General features: G+C 41.0%; 1 long non-coding RNA gene across 2 annotated transcripts in view; it reads right to left on the minus strand.

Annotated features, from left to right (window-relative positions):
• LOC148000389 (uncharacterized) overlaps positions 1 to 15,638 on the minus strand; it is a 319,504-nt gene that overhangs the window by 117,699 nt on the left and 186,167 nt on the right. The window lies entirely within an intron of this gene.

Genomic DNA, 15,638 nt, shown 5'->3' on the forward strand with positions numbered 1-15,638 from the left:
ACATGAGGGTTTCTGCCCCAGTTTTCCCTCCCTCGAAAAATGGCAGTGCGACGGGTCGGGAGTGCCCTGGGTCCCAACAACAGCCTAAGGATATCTCTCTTGTACAGGTTTGCCAACTTTGTACGAGGATATGACCTCTGTCTTCGCCCTCCTATATCTGGGTGTCCTGTTTGCTTAAAAAAACAGAAAAGGGGGAGGTGTGAGGAGCTGTCCTCACATATGTGAGGAGCTGTCCTCACATACTCCATTACAAGATGGCACCGGCATCCGGCAGAACGCACCTAGTAAAAAGGGCAATACGCAGGCGCCTGGTAATTTCCCTACTCAAAGGGACACGTATGCTTTGGTACGTCATCTGGCATAATTGGCAGCGACCAGTCAGAGAGTGACATGTCCTAGGTGAGGATAGTTTCCTATATAAGGGACGGTTATTCCTCACTCGGCGTCTCCGCATTGTAAGCTTATGCTCTCCCTCTCAAGACGCATTAAAGCTTTTCTGCAGTAGGATCCTGTGTGTGCCGCGTCGTTCCTGCTGGCGAGACGTAGCGCGGGACAAGGATGGGATGGGGGCTTATGTTCAGGAACCTGGGAAAGGAAATGACATTTGAAATGTAAACAAAAACATATCCAATAAAAGAAAAAAACATGTATGTTATAAATGGGGCCAGTATAGTGGACTCTAATCCAATCTGACTGGTGTCCTTGTCAGAAAATTTGGATGCACAGAGGCTACCAGTGTCATATGGCAATACACAATAGGCAAGACATCATGAAACACATTGTGAACAGGCAGCCATGCAAAAGTCAAGAAGGACCTACATCTGTAAATCAAGAGAATGAACACCTAATAGAAAACCAGTCCTGGATGTAGGGGTTCCTTCATTTCAAACAAATCATCTCCAGAAGCCCACCAAAGCACGTTGCTTTTTTTGAAGTCATTCAGCATGTGATGCTTTGTGGTACCAATCCAAGCCAGGTAATACCTGCTGCTTGGTGCCTTAAAGGTACGTAATAAAATTTCAACAGTAATAACTGAAACAATTGATTAATGGGTTGTCATTTAGATCACAAAAACTCTAAACATGGTGGCGCATGCCTATATTTCCAGCATTCAGGTTGTTGAGGCAGGAGGATTAGAAGTTTGAGAATCATCCTCAGCTAGATAGCTATACAATCGGTTTGCAAAAATTGCACTGTTTTTAACTCTCTACAGAAAACACATCCTGTGGTGAACTCTGCCTACTTCCCTTCCCATCAGCTGTTCTTCATTGCTCTCCTAATGTGGCTGAGCCTCTGTCCTCTGAAAGACTGTCCAGAAACCCTCTAGCATGAACTGGTAGCTCACGCCAGACAATGCTACTTGCTTCACTTGGCAAGCACCATGATTCCCCCAATAAACGGTAAATGATAACTGGCAAATGTAGATGTACTATAGGAGGAATTGACCCTACTCACAGAGGCAAAGACCTGTTTGGGATACACACAGTGATCACAAGGATCGCCAGGATCACAGTGATCCAGGAACATGTTTAATAGGAAACACTCATTGCAGAGACCGAGCTACAGATTGCTCACGTAGCTGCTAAACAGAAGGAAATTCATAGATGCTCCACATAAGCAGACATAGAGGTATAGACACATTGCAAAGAAAACGAGGTAACTTCAATCATAGACTCATCCAGTACAGGCTTCACACATGGGATCCTGTAGCGATGATGTTCAAAGCTCAGGACAATGGCATCCCACGGCCAGCGCAAGAAACAGGAAGTCTTGGACTATAGACTTTACAGACTCTATTGGTATCTGTATCTACAGCTACCCTTCTAGCACAGTGCCCTATCTTCCAAAGGGTGAGCCCTCTACGTATAGACACAGCTTCCTGGTTCGTGTGTGAATGCTTTTTAATGTCATTTGTCAGGAGATGGAAGGCATTGTCACAAAGTGTGAAAATGAGGCTATTTTATGAGAATACAAGTTTGTAGTGCAGAAAGATGGCTTCTCTGCAGTCTCTAACAGTATTCTTTGCTTCCATTTCTCAGAAAGTGTCTGGGAATCTTTAATCCTCATCCATGTGATTAAGATGACTATGGATGGAAAGGTAAAGGCCTGGGCCATCCAGTAGGGGAAAATTACCTCCCAGGCTCCTCATTTGCTTCTCTTGCTACCCACAGTGGTAAGCCACTCCTACTCCTCTCTCTTCTTCTTTCTTTCTCTATCATCTGTCCTTCTAACTGTATCTGTGTATCTATGTATCTATGTATTTATGTATCTATCTACCTTTGTACCTATGTGTCTGTCTATCTGTATATCTATGTATCTATCTACCTGTGTATATATGTATCTGTGTACTTGTGTATCTGGGTATTTGTATATCTGTGTACCTGTGCATCTATGTGTTTGTATTTCTCTTTATTTATCTTTGTATCTGTGTATCTATGTAACTGTGTATCTATGTATCTATGTGTCTATTTGTCTGTGTAACTGTTTATCTATGTATCTGTGTATCTGTGTACCTGTGTATCTATATATGTATCTCTCTATTTATGATAGCTCCTTTCTCACTTTGAAATTTCCTTTTTTTCTTTCCCACTCTCCAGTGCTGCAGTGGAAATAACTTCATTTATAGTGTGGGTCTGGCTCCCACTGCTGAGCTCACCTTGTTGCAGACAGGAGTAACTTGGCAAGAGAAAACCCCTAAAATGGAGCACAGAGAGTTTTCAATTATAGATCAGTAGAATCCTCCATGCTAAGCTGTTTCTGCAAAGCATCTGCATGCAGGAGGGGCTGAGCCTGCAAGTAGGAGGGGAGCAAGGTTTAGCTTGAGTAAATCACGCACTGAACCTCCAGTGTCTCCAAAACACTACACTCCAGATGTCTACATCTGTCATGAGTACTTTACAATGACAAATACAGGGCTGAGTGGTGGTAGATACATTTACCTCCTTGAGGAACAGGGTTTGGGGTCTAACATTAGGGTTTAGAATTGCCCAAACATCATAGTGATCAAAACCAGATAATATTTATTTCATTTTCACATTGCTTTTAAATTCATTGGAGACAATGTCCTATGTGATGCACATACAAGGCAACCTTCTCCATCACCCACCTCTCAGTATGCTGCCATCACCTGGGTATCAGTCACCTGGGACACCAACAGTCAGATACTACTTTTAGATCAGACTCAGCGGATACCCCTCCTCCTACCAGGTCAACACTGAGAGATAAACACAAAGCAAGGCATCCCTTGAACTTGTGGAGGTGGAAGAATGGCAGCTCTCTGGTCTGGTCTAGTCTAGTCTAGTTCTATGGAACCTCACAAAACCAAAAATAAATTAGAGCTGATAAAGATGACTGGAGCACTTGCTGTGGTGATGAATGTGGTTTTCGACTTTGCTCTTCCTCTAGACAATTCACATTTTTTTCTATCAGAAAAAATAAGGGTTTATGTGAAACCCAAAAGAAATGTAGCAGAAAAGGAAATGGGGTGGAGCAAGTTGAGTAGACTCTCAAAGAAAACAGAATCTGTTTCTTTTTTCAGTATTATCTTTAAATGTTTGTCAAGTTCATACATGTGTACCATGCATCATGATCAAATTTACTTTCCATTACTCTTGTTTGTCAAACTCACACCATGCTGACCTTTTTCTCCTTAACTAGCTCCTTACCTATGTGTGTATGTGTGAGAGCACACACGCTTGTGTCCACACATACATGCACATGCACTCAGCCTGATGACAGTGGTTGTGTATTTGTGATTGAGACAGCCATATCATGTCTGGAAACAATGTAGCCTAGTACTTCTGCCTATCACCAGGCTTGAAAAATCTTTCCACCCCCTCTGCTTGGATGTTCCCTGGTTGATGTGCTCGTCCTGTTTTGGGTTGAGCATTCAACAGTCACTCAATCTCAGCATTCTGGCCAGTCATGAAACTGTTTTAACTATCAACACTTCTGAAAACAAACAAATATGAAACCAAAACAACAACAACAACAACAAAACCGTCTGGGACTGAGTATAAACATAAATATTTATACAGCGGTTTGTTCATGTGTCCAAACAATCAGTTTGCCCTTTGATCATGTGTCCATAAAACAAACAATCAAATTGTCCTTAGGGCCCATAATATCCAGCTTTTGGTAAGTATTTTCCCCCTTTCAGAGTGGGTTTTAAATCTAAACAGAAAGCCCTTGGCTCCCTTAGAAAACCCATACTACCATCATCTATCGGAAGGATCTGCCTGGAAGGGTTGGATATAGTATCACAAAGGCTCACAGCTGGGTAAGCTTACTAATGATATTTCTCCCTCAATACCCTGCCCAGCACTGCCCCGCATTATAAATGCTCACCATCATGACCCACAGCTCAGTTTCTGCCTGAGTTCTCTGTTTCCTATATTCAAATTATGTAGTATTTTCAGCAATAAGTGGACACCCCATTTCTAATGTATACTTTTGCCCAGTAAGTGGCTCTGTGAATTCCTCAGTTTATCCTGCTAAAGCAAAGTGCCAAAGATTGAGTGATTTTGGCATCTTTTTAGGTGTATTTCTCCTCGGCTTTGAAGTTAAGAGACACAGATCAAGTTTAGCACAGTTGGAGCTCATTTGGGGCCTTCTTAACTGTGGAAACCATTGCGTTGCTTGCCCTCCTGTGGTACAGGAAGTGTGAGAATTTTGAAGAGTGTGTGCAAATACGCTGGCTCTTCTCTTCAGGATATTAATTCAGTGCAAGCAGGGCCTGGCTCTCACGACCTCATTTAACCCTAATTACTTCCCGAGACAGATGTTTTTCCGAATATAGTCAGGCTGAGAATTAGGGCTTCAACCTGTTACTGTGGAGGTTCCACAGTCAACAACACTATGGAAAGTGTCACCATCTCTCCCAGCTGAGAAGGCATAAGAATGCCCATAACTGCCTTCTGACTTAATTATCAGTAAGTAAAAGGACCACAGTTAGAAATAAGGACAGAAGTATATCAACTAAAGTGACTATTGTAAATGCTTGTATGTGACCTTCAAAATACTGGTTAGTATAACTTCAGAAACAAACTTCAAGATTTCTGAGTCAAATCTCTACAGCAAAGTTAGAAAGAAAGCTGACCACAGGATTTAGTGTCATGAAGAAGCACTTTGGAAGGAGACGGAAGTTCCATCCATATTTCGTTAACTGTGTGGTGTTAGGATGCTTCCACACACAGCCTTGCTACCTGATGCTATTACTTGAATATAGGTGTCTCTACAAGATCCATGTGCCAAGGGCTCCATCAGTGATTGGAGACTCTGAGGGCCTTTAGGAGTTGGAAACTGGAACTGATGTGAGGGACTTAGGCTACTGTAGATTGCCCTCAAAAAGTATTGCATTTTCTTGGTCTGTCTGTGCAACTGTGTTCTAACTGTAAACACTCACTTGAGCACACACGGGTCCTGTGACTTGACACTCTGACCTGAGACCAAAGTGAGTGAACTCTCTGACTTTGGACCTGTACCTCCAGAATCATGGTCTTTGATAAACTTTTCTTTAATTCATAAGCAGGCTGTCTCAATAATTCATTGTTGTGACATCGACCTAAAAGTCAACTTTTAAAAACAAAATAAATCATTTCTCACAAGATGAAATAAGCAGCAAATGTAAAGTTTAATACTTCTTGTATACCTGACTTATTTTATTCAAGTAGTCATGGTAAAGCTGTTTTCAGTCATCTAAGAAGTAACCAATCCTAAGTTTATCATGTCTTCTGACACTTGACTATAAGTTAGGATTCTCACTTAGGAATTCCATACCCATGCTCAGCATGCTCTATGTTTCTTTTAAGAAAGTCTTAAGTGTGTGTGTGTGTGTGTGTGTGTGTGTGTGTGTGTGTGTGTGTGTAAGAAAAACACTTTGCTTCACATTGATTTGTCTACAATTCCTTTCTGTGTTGACTCCAATGTCACAGTTTTACCTGAGTTGAAGGCCCTAAACGATTAAGATAATTCCTCAGGGTAAGGAGAATGACAGCATGGAACTGTATCTTCATCTCGTCTGCTGTTGATAAAGGTAGCCTTTCAGAGAGAGCTCTTCCCTAGTTTTTTTAGTTGCATGCACCAGTAAGTAATGTCACTAAACTATTAACTATTCCCAAATATGTAAAGTTAACCTGCTCTGCTCAGCCTATATGTTACTTGTATATATGATTTTAGGGATGACCATTTGGTGTTGGATAAACAATTGTTCTACCTTTCCCTCTCACTCTCCCTCTGCCTCTCTCCCCCTCTCTCTATCTCTCTCCCTCTCTCCCTCTCCCCCTTCTCCCCCCCCTCTCTTTCTCTCTCTCTGTATGTATGGGGGAGCAAAAACTTGAAGAAGAGCAAGAAGTGCTATATGGGAAGGTTTGGGGGAAATAATGGAAGGGGAAAATGATGTAATTATAATCTATAAAAAGGCAAAATAATAATAATTTTACTCAAAAACGATTAAATAAGTTGTATGACTTGTCCTTAACATTAACAAAGTCATTAGACTCAAGAGCATACCTTAAAAGTATCAGCCCTGAAGTCCAATCAAGTATCATCCGAAGCTCCAGGAACCTCACCATGGCTGCTGCAGGATTGTCCATTTGAACCACACAGATTTCAGTATTAATACAAGGCCCTCCTATCATAGGATTCTGGTAATACCATTACAGTGGCTGCAGCGCATAAGACAAACTGCTAGGCTCCAGCCTGTTTACAGCCAGTCTTCAATAAAATTATATTGTTTTGAATCCCCTTAGAGTAACAACTCAAATGGAAGACACTAAAGTGGGGCACACGAGTCTAAACCTTAGAGAACAAAAGCCCCTACCGAAATCTTTATATTCAAGCAGTTATATGAGGAGAGAAGAGCCAAGAATGGCAGCTAGAAGACAGGTGGTTTCTTTCTCAGTTCCCGATAGGACTCTCTGTCTTTGCGCCCACTAATCCCCATGGGTTCCTAAGCTTTCCCTTGTGTATGGATCTGCCGAAGTGGGTCTTTTTACAAATCTCAAAGATTAAATTGTTTTTCATCTTTACCACTTTTGAGAATCCTGAAGTCAGGAGAGCATCTCAGGACTGTTCAGTCTGAGCCCTAAGAAAACAGGTCAAGCTAACTAACAGGGCTTGTTGTAGGCTAGGGACTAAGCCAGAAGCCATCTGAGCATTATGCTGAGGGAACATATGATACTGTCCATGTACTATAAACAATTAGACTGAATAAAAATAAAATTTTAATTGAGATTGTTGAAATGAGTACAGTGTAGCATCTGATAGTCTGTAAAAATGTGTACAGTCAAAGAGCAACATTATGCGATCAGTCAATGTTAATCCTTAGGATAAACTAGATTAAAAGCTCTGATTCACCAAATGTTTTGAAGACTTTAATCAGTATTGAGAAACAATGAATGAGATCTTTTAAACCTTTACCTTCTTTTCTGACCTGTGAAAGTTGACTAACAGAAATCAAACAGAACAAATTCAAACTCTAGACTCAGGGCTGGACAGATGGTTCAGCCATTACAGGCTAGGTTCGCTACAAGCAAAAGTAAAGGTTCTAGGCTCTGGCCACCTATTATTATCCGTAACTTGGAAAATTCTCTGTGCTCTCTGACTTGCTTTAATTTTTCTGAGATGGTTTGTACTAAGATGAAGATGTTGGCCTTTCCTTAGCTTTATTCCAGATGTGGTTGAGAGAGAACACTGAGGCAGGGTATGAAGGATTCTGGTGCTTGAGGTATAGGAGAACTATGTCGAGCTTATTCAATTTCCAGCGACTCAGGGGCCAGGGAGAGCAGTCTACATTCCCGTTCTATATCCAACCTTCACAAGCTCAATGACTATTGATGGCATAACTTGGAAGTCTGTAAGACTTCCCTTGCAGATCACACAAGGCCAAGGATTCACCATTCTTACAGAATTATTGTCTGCAAACTTGTTTCTACTGCATTCGCTTTTTTCTTTGTGGAGAAGAAACTTTTCTTTGTGACTTTAGCACTACTGCATTTTGTTGACAAAGGTATCTAATGAAACACCCAAGTACAAGTTTACTTTTCTGTTACTTTTGCTTGACTTGGTAGGCCTAACTGGCTTTAGAATTGGGTTTGGATTCCAGGCCTTTGGTGACTAACTCAGTATAATTAGCAGAGTGCTACCTTGTGTTAAAATTATCTTTAATGATTACCTGTACGTATGCTCTGGAGTGAGAGGAGGAACATGCTATTTCTTACTCTTTCTTCTTGCTCGCGGAACATAGAGGCACCCAACCTCTAGCATATTGAACTGAGTCAAGAAAAGGAACTACACACCAGATTTGCCCATGTAGGATCATGATGGGGATAAAAGCAGTCTGACGTCACTGTTTGGGGAGAAGTCAACCACCAAAGGACTGCCCCCAATGACTTAGCAAGGAAAGCAGATATCACAGCTGAGTGTAGGTTCCATAGAAATCTGACAAGGCTCGGTGAACAGTCAGGTGCTTTTTTTTCTGTGCTTTCAGTGAATTGAAGGAGATAAATCTACACTATTCAGCCTATGCTGTGGGAGGCAGATATTCCAGCCCATCCTACCAGGAGGAGACTCCTTTAGTTACCATAGAAACCACCATGGGAAGCTGGAGTAGATGGCACTCTTTCGCTTGGTTTAAATTCAAATTCTACAGGTAATTAAGAGGCAAAGCACAGTTAGAACATTACAGGAGATATATAGTCCCTGGAAAGGTAATAAATGCTTGCCTTGAAATGGATATAATGAAAATTTGACAGTGTGTCTCAGCAAGAAATTCTGTCTTTAAAAACCTCCACAGTTTCTGTCTTCCCCTCCAGTTTTAAAAATTGTCATTCAGGCACACACACACACACACACACACACACACACACACACACACACACACTTTTTTTTTAAATTCTGAAAACCCAGGCTCATGATGAGAACTGTTCTTATTAGCAGGTGTTTGCTCTCTTCTCCAGTGGTGCTGCTGGAGCTTTGCATAAGCCGGAGTTCCAATGAAATTTTAACTTCAATTTTCGTGTTGCTGTTGAGAGATCAATGGTTTGAAGAGAAGGGTGTTTCTTCTGCTAGTTTTTCCTAGACACATTCCTTGGCATGAGTATGCATACCGGCTACTCAGTTATAGGCAAAGGGGTCCTCCTCCCTCAAAACCTAGGAGAAACATCCGTACAGGCCTTCTCTACTTTTCCAGGTAAATGAACATTTTGTCTCAATGAATACAATTAGCAGTGGAGGAGAGGGTGCAGTCATACTGCATTTTGTCTGGGAATTAAAACTTCCAGGATGACTTGCCCCCTTCAGATGAACACCGTGAATGAGGTCTGAAATGGCAACAGCCCAGACCTCTTTGAGAAACTCAGCAGCTCCTTAATTAGGGCCTCATTGCTTTTTGACACCTAGGTGCCTGATGAGGGCACTTGGCTCTGAGTGGAGGGACTGTGATTGCAGACAGATCAGCTCCATGAAGAGGCTCCCCCCCCTCCAGCTCCAAAAGGCTGCACAGGTGTTATGTTTTACTTGCACTTAGACTTTTCCCAGTGGAAACCTCGGCTGGGCTATGTTTTACCTTATTAAATCTATATTTTAAATTTCTACATCAAAGCTGGACACTCAATTGTAATAATCTAACAAGTTTTCGGGTTTAGAGTAGGATAAAGTGGCAAGACTAGCCTTTTAACTCTCTCCGTAGAATTTTCATTACTTCTATCTGCATATTAAAATTAAAAAAAATAATCTTAAGAGGTAAAGACTAGAAGAGGTAAGAACATTTACATAGTCCCTGCTTTCTAAATTTAAGGACTGCATATTAGAGGTCATTAGAAACACCATGGAACTCAAGATGCATTTTACTGCTGGCACCAGGGAATAAAATGGATCTATAATATTAAAATATAAAATAAGTAATTCCTTCTGTATTATTACAAACAGTGTAAAGAGGGGATCCAATTTATAAAATATTGGATGAATTGGAGCCGTAACAACAAAAAACCCCACTATGTGTCTGAGGTATTATAGCCCTCTGAAACATTTCAATTTCTAGAATAACTTTGTGTCTACTTTTGTCTCTCAGGCAGATTGACACAGTTGTTGAATGAAGAAAGGTAAACATGAGAGTGAATAATAAAAAAACAGAAATGCATATTTTAATATGGGATACGAGTATTGTCCTATGAAAATATTCTCTCTTGTGCACTGGGTACCTTTCCTGTGGTAGCTAGGTCTAGGGAAATGCAAGAATGTCTGCAGGTACAATATAGCACTGGCCCCAGCAATGGTGTTTTCTTCTTTAAATTGGCAGAAGATGAATTAATGAAACTGAAAACATTTAGAAAATAGCAGTTCTATATTGGCCATAATGAAAGCTCCAGGAAGCTGGAAACTTCTATCCTCAAGTCTTCATAAAAGATCTACATCTTAAACACAACCCAACTACTAAAATGTATTGAGAAGAAGAAAAAATAACTAACAAAGGAACTTTGGTTTGAGGCTGCAAGGCCATACTCACTTGTCTCTAAATAACTTGTGAAATTCTAACAAGAAAGAACCTTAACCCTAAATATTAACTGAAGGAGTCTCTGTCACGTGTGCAAATAAGAGGTAAATTGGCCTTTGAGAGATGAAAACAGCCCCAGTTCCAGTTGATCAAAACTCCCAATTCAGTGAAATTCTCAATCTTTATTCAGGCATTAATTCTTCCAACTTCAGTCTTAACATCTCTCAGACATGGATAATGTCTTATCATTGGCTGGTTGGTTTTGTAAACCAAATAAAATTACCAAGATGAAGATTAATTCCATCTCCTAGTGGGTTCTAAGTGCTCAGGCAGTGTACTCTGCCTCCACTTGGATGTCTTACTATAATTGCCCAAACACCAAGAGAAACCAGCATTTGGGGTAGGTTGCTATTAAATAAAAAAGCCCTCTGGTGGCTCCAATTACATTGAGGAATTTTATTTTTATAACAAAAATTAATTTACAAATAATTCTGTTGAAGAGAAACTAGTAAAAGAAATCCAGAGAGCTGGCCAAAGAAGCTGAATCTTCAGGAAAATGTTTCTCCCCACTTTCAATATCATGACTATTAAATCACCCAATTCAGGGAGGTAACATGAAGAGCAGCAACAGAAGCAATTACAGGAAATAGCAAGGACTTCCAGGAAAGGGAGGCAAATGAGACCTTTTCCTTTCAGTCCTATCTCTCCCACAGCACAGGGGACCTGCCCTACATTTAAACATTCCTCCTCTTTGGTAGCACCAATTTGCTTCTCATCATTTTGGTTGTGGGCCTGTCCTTTAATGATTGAGCCATCTCTCCATCCCACCAATTTGCTTCTTCATCGTACAAGTATAATAGGTGGGGTTTTGTATAGGATCAGTGAGCACTAGGGCTCTGGAGGCAGTATTAGGAGCAGCTCACTCTTTTCATCCAGATGTATGCCAGGTAGAGTCCCTTGATACAGCCAAGCAGTGATGCCATCCAAAGTATAGTCCACTGATTCAGCAGACATCCAGCTTCATCCCATGTACATTTCACTGATACACCAGGCATTCTGGCACTGCTAAGGCTTTCTTCTTGAAATTTCCGGAGCCTTAATCTCCATCCCTAGTTTCAGATGTCATTGCACAGTAGAAGAATACCCAAACTTCTCCTGCTCTACTCGATGCTCCTAGGTCTGGGTGAGGACACTGTTAGGCCCAGAATATAGGAGAAAGAGAATGAGGTATTAGCCTCTGACTTCTCCTTTGAAACTAGTCTGTGTTACCTAGGCCTGAGATTTAGAAGCAATCCTTTAGAACAGAGTTAAGCATTTTTTCACAGGAGTATAAAATCCTGTAACTTATGAACAAAATCTGAATGCAAAGTTATCAAAATCAACTAAATAAAAAACATGATTACAGTGAAGTGATTTAGGGGAACAAAAACATACCATACTAAGCCCCCATTCGAGCTCCATTTTTTCTAATACAATGTTGGTTGTAATTCTTTTCCTTCACTGTTAGGATGCTGAATGGTAGACAAAATACCTTAGCTATCTTTGCATTTCTAGTGTCAATTAGTACACTGTGGGAATAAACAAATTCCCAAGTGAATAGAAGAAGAGTTTAGGAAGTAAATGATTGGACACGAAGTGATGATTCATGCTCCAAATGTTTATTATTTACAAAGACAAGCATAAACAATTATGGATGTAATAGAAGAAAACTTTGGAAAACTGAAAATAAGTATTAAAGGGAGGTGAGATGGGAAATTGAATGGAGTCATGACAAGCTCGCCAGAGTTAATCATAAGAAAGTGTGTCAAGGCATTCTAAGAGGAAGGAAGATCTTTCCATTTCAAAGATAAAGACTCTTACAAGCTTTCAAATCAGAAAGAAAAAAAATTTATATGCCATCCTTCAAAACGATCCTTTGACTTACAAGAATAAAGCCTCAAGTGTTCTGATTCAAAGTAGAGGAAAATGGAGCAGCTGATACTATAGAAAGAGAAGGTTTTGAGACAAGGTTGCCTTTGTTTTGGAATAACCTTGTAACCCTGGGAGGAACAGTACTCCCCCATGAGACTGCACCTTCAAAGGCTCCAGTCAGCATGGCTGAGAACCTGCTGTCTCAGCCTCTCTGGGGAAGGTGAGCCCCATAGCACCTTGAGACAGCTCTGCAGCTCTGGTATCCTGGGATCCCACTGAGCTACCAACAGGCCCTGAGAGTGTAGGATACATTATGTTATTGAAAGGCTTAGCATTTTCAAGCTAAACTGCTATGCTTGAAGAAACACCTGTTACAAGATGTGCTCTTGGGTCATTTCTAGGAACTTGCACTTAAAAGGATTAGGGGGTTCCTACAACTCACTAATCAAATGGCTTTCTATGGCCAAACTATTTCTGCCAAGAAAAACACAGTTTATGCTACATTTTCTTTCTGAAGTCTGAAATTGAGATGCACCCCCAGGAGAGGCTGCCTAAGTGGTCTGTGTCCGTGTGGGACTCAAAGCACTGGTTGTTGGATCTGTAATAAACTTCCCCAATCAATTGCCTCTCAAACCTGTGACTAAATATTAAGTTTATCTTAAGCACTGCCAATGGGAGAAGATTCTGGAAGCCTGAAGCTAATCTCTCAGACTTCCTCCCAAACACCCAAACAAGGGCTTTCTTGTTCTGTTAATTATGTTGGTTATCCTTTTGTGATATTAAATTATAGCTGTGAGTATAAATGTAAGCTGAGTCTTGTTTGTGTTCGCAGTGAAGTCAACTCAACAGGCCAACTCTTTCTATTGGACCACTGCACCGCACGCCCAGTTTCAATTGACTCTATCAGCAAAACAATAGTGACCTTTTAGAGTAATGGCCTCTGAGAAATACTACAGGCAGATAAGCTGGAGAAGGGTAAGATAAAGTGAGGAGGAAGCAGGAAAAAGTCAACCTCCAGGACATGTGCAGAATCTTTGGCAAGCAGGAGGGCTGCAGATGATTCTGGAAGGCTTCACCAACATGTCAAACAGATGCTCAACATTCTTCTTGAGCACCTTGGTGTCCTGCCAGGTTCTTGCCTATTCCTGCTGGGGTGATAAAGAGCTTTATAGACCCTGTAAAACACAGACAATTTTTTCCCAGCTGTGCCGTCTGGTTGACTTTTTTAAAAATAAGCAGTCAACATAAGATTTATCTATGGAGACATCTCTCTCTCTCTCTCTCTCTCTCTCTCTCTCTCTCTCTCTCTCTCCCTCCCTCCCTCCCCTCTCTCTCTCTCTCTCTCTCTCTCTCTCTCTCTCTCTCTCTGTGTGTGTGTGTGTGTGTGTGTGTGTGTGTGTGTGTGTGTGCACGCTTACTCATTCATCTCCATATGCTATATAGATAAAGAAAACTCAGGGAGAGCATGGCAGAGGAAACCATGTCCAAAGCATGCTGAATGCTGAGATGCACGGGAAAGATTAAACCCCAAGTGACTTGATTGGTTTCCTGACGTTCACTTGAAAGCTTGTCAACCTCAGCCTTCTTCTGTCAACCTAGCCTTGCTGGGGCTCCTTTACACTTATTTTGAGAGTAAACAAATGATAGTCCATAGACTCACAAGAAAAAGGACACAGATGTATTTTAAAGTGAAAGTCAAGGGCTGTACTAGGAGAAAATGCTACTGTAATTGGAAATGTTAAAATGGCCACACCTACAGATTAGCTAGACATTATTGTTTGTTCACTTCTGAGTACATCTGCTGTCAGTGTTTGCCTAATAATGTAGGGGAGGCAGTTCTTCTTGGAAACTTAATATTACAGATTCAGTATTGGTTTATCTCTCCCCCTGACTCTGTTTGCATATTGCAAGTATCTTAAATGACTAACATATCCAAATATGTAATAATAAGAACCCAACAATAACAACTTTTCTTCATTTATTTGTAAGAACTGTTTGTCTAAAGTTGTTATCTAATAATAAGGATTATTAAATGTTTACAGAATACACAGCGACTCATTGGTCTTCATTAGGAAGCTCTCCAAAAAAAATAGAGGTTTGAAGTTCACAAAAGGTATGGCAATCAAGTCAAAGAGTTACGGTTTAAGCAAGGTCCACACATTACAAACCTGTTTTCCCCTGAAGCAGGACATGGGTCAGGTAATTCTTTGTGGTAACTTTATCTTGTACATTGTGGGATCTTTAGCAACATCCCTAGCCTCTACTCACTAGATGCCATTGGCAGCACTGTAGCTGTGCTACCTCTGACAAATATCCTCAGGCAGGGAAGGATACCTTTGTACCCCCAGCCCCAACTCTCTGCAGAGAACCTCTAACCCGCAGTAAGGTACTTTAGAAGTTTTGCCACTTGAAATGAATGGGGGCAGGGATCAGCAGCCTCAGCATCACTCAACTGCTTACTTAAGATGCAGAATTTCAGACCCCATATGAACAACAATGCCAACCAACCAGAGCTTCCAGGGACTAAGCCACTACCCAAAGACTGTACATGGACTGACCCTGGACTCCAACTGCATAGGTAGCAATGAATAGCCTAGTAAGAGCACCAGTGGAAGGTGAAGCCCTTGGTCCTGCCAAGACTGAACCCGCAGTGAAAGTGATTGTTGTGGGGAGGGAGGTAATGGGGGGAGGTTGGGGAGGGGAACACCCATATAGAAGTGGGGGGAGGGGCTAGGGGGATGTTGGCCTGGAAACCGGGAAAGGGAATAACAATTGAAATGTAAATAAGAAATACCCAATTTAATGAAGAAAAAAAAAAAGAAAATCTTTTCCCTTTATAATCTATGGGATTAAAAGCATTTGCCACTAAAAAAAAATGATGCAGAATTTCACACTTCGTCTCAGTCCTACTGAATCAGAATCTGCATTGTAACAAAATTATCAATGTAATATGTATGCACATTGACTTTTGAAAACTTTAAATCCAGAGTATTGGGATCTTGCGCTCTCAGCCTCTCTGATACAGGTTTTCTGGGACAAATGCAGTTTCTGGAAGTGAAACTGCTAGCATATTGCCCCTGCATCAAACCATGTTGTTTCAATCATGCAGTTCACAAGATGTTTGCCAAGAGATGGTATTTTCATTAATTCCCATTAGTTGCCACAATATTTATCTGAAAGAGACCCTCCTTGGACAGGGCAAGTAGAAGATGGTGTTAATCATCTCATCTGTTTA

The sequence above is a fragment of the Rattus norvegicus genome, chromosome 16, assembly GCF_021556685.1.
Source record: "Rattus norvegicus strain SHRSP/BbbUtx chromosome 16, alternate assembly SHRSP_T2T, whole genome shotgun sequence".
In the NCBI taxonomy this organism is placed as follows: domain Eukaryota; kingdom Metazoa; phylum Chordata; class Mammalia; order Rodentia; family Muridae; genus Rattus; species Rattus norvegicus.